This window comes from Eretmochelys imbricata, chromosome 13 (genome assembly GCF_965152235.1).
Source record: "Eretmochelys imbricata isolate rEreImb1 chromosome 13, rEreImb1.hap1, whole genome shotgun sequence".
Taxonomy (NCBI): domain Eukaryota; kingdom Metazoa; phylum Chordata; order Testudines; family Cheloniidae; genus Eretmochelys; species Eretmochelys imbricata.
This window is the reverse complement of record NC_135584.1, coordinates 18,304,620-18,306,862: the sequence shown is the minus strand read 5'-3', so window position 1 is coordinate 18,306,862 and position 2,243 is coordinate 18,304,620.

Sequence of the window (2,243 nt, the reverse complement as noted above, 5' to 3'; positions counted from 1 at the left end):
ATATCTGCTGTTGCAGAATAGTACAGCCACTAGAGAGGTGTAAAGAAAGCCACACTAACATGAACAGCAATAGGATATAGCAGACCAGTCCCTTTTAAGCACAGATTTAGAAAGACCAAAATTAAAAATAACAATGTTTCTACAAGCCAATAATCTCAGGTACTAACTCAGTTTAAATTCAGTTTACAATCTTGATTCAATAGGAGTTTACCCAAGGATCCAGTAGAAATTCAGCTGAGCAAGGTGAGCATCTAGAGAGGGTTATTCTATTTTTTTAAATGGTGTCCAGGATGACTAGATTATATTCAATAAGTGGGGTGTTACTGCACCTATTACCAATGAAGATTAACGCCTGGATTAGGTGTTAGGCACCTGCAGCATTTTTGCCACAAACCCAACCGAGAAACTCTACTGCAAGCGTGTATCAGTTTCGTCTGCTGTCTCAGTTAGTTCAGCTGCTCATTTAGGTCACAGGGTCGAGCATTGTGTTTTCACAGCCTCAGGTTGTTTGTTCTATTCTGGAACATCACATGGAGCCATAAGCAGCTGGATGGATGAATGTGTGTATGGATTGTAACACTGTTCTACTTCAGAAGCAGCATGACATAAAAGCGTACATGGTCTGTGACTGGACTTATGTAAAATAAGAGTTAAAACACATTTCCCCATCTTGTACACCTCTTGTGAAAAACAAGAGCTTAGAATCTACACAAAGTGAGCCATGGCTTGTCCAGTGAACCTCTCCAGGAACAAATGTCATCACATACTGCTCTGTCTGAAGGAGAAATATGGCATCTGCAAGCCCTTTTGGAGCTTTCAAAGGAAATATGCCCTGATAAGCTCAATAAATGAGCCAAAGTTTATATGCAAGAGGTTCTGTGAAACTCTAGCTTAGAAAATTCCAGCTGGAGAAGAACTGAAACCTTTAGTAAAATTGTTAATTTCTAAAATAAATACATAAATAGAGTCAAGGACAAGAGGCACAAGCCATAGAATAGTGAGGAGGAGGGAAACAAGTTTAAAAAAAAACTAACAGGATTTTTGAAAAACAGCTTAAAGGGAAAGATTTTTTAATTTCAAAAAGGCACTGAATTAATGCCAATGTTTCTTTAAGAAACGTGCCTGATACTGCATATTTATGAGGCACCCCAGAGATTTGTATAGCAAACACATGCCAGTTATTTTACAGAGAAAACACTAATCTGTTTAGATTCATATAAACCATCCTGCTGTGCACAAGCATAACAGTGTGTATATGTATTGGCCTTTAGAGGGAACTCTGAAGCCCTACATGATAGACTATTTCCCACACTTGGGCTTATGTAGCAAATTCTTTTCACATATTGATTCAGCTTCCCTTCCTTCCTTGGTGCATCTGTAATTAGAGGCATTGTTCCCTTAAAAATATTGGTTAGCAAATACCTCATCAGAAGCTTTGTTGGGTACCTATAGCAGACAGCGAGCACTAACAAAAAGTAATTAAAATTCAGCCTTCACTGGTTGATTCATGACCCCTATGTTTATCTTTCATCAAGTAGACCCAGGCAAGAACCATGTCTTCCTGTGTATTTGTACAGCACTTAGCATCATGGAACCCCATTCACAATTGGAGCCTCTTTGGCTCTACTGAAATATACATGATCATCATTTGGAGAACAGAACTGTGTAAAAATCACAGTAACAGCCATAAATAGTACACCTGTGAGCTGGGAGTCCATGCCAAAGGCCCTTTGAAATGTACTGATATTTTATTTTGGCAGATTCTACAATGTGGTAGGGTGCATTTCTGCACATAGCTGTCAAACCCAATATTGCTCATTGCTACCCTAATTGAATTAATTTGCACCGTGTTTGTAAATAAACACACACCGTTGTGAAGTATCAGACAGTTTTAATGATTTATTTATTTCAAGTCATTTGGTAGTAGCTGGAACGTCAATAGGTGTGTGTTAAAATGATTTTCCTTAATTATTTAAGCTCTCAGAAGCACACTTTTGAAATATCTTAACATGAATTAAGCACTCACTAAATACTGCTCAAAGGATCAGAACCCCTAACTCTTTTTGTCTATATTTCTGTGGAAAGAATAATGAACCTGTCAAGCTAACTTAATGATAAACCACTATGTATCCATAACTAAAATGTTTAGAAACAGAGCTTTCCCCTCCCATATGCAGAGGTATCCTGATGAGCGTCTGGTAAAATCCACTGGTGTTGGCACACACAAGCATATCGACAAATAA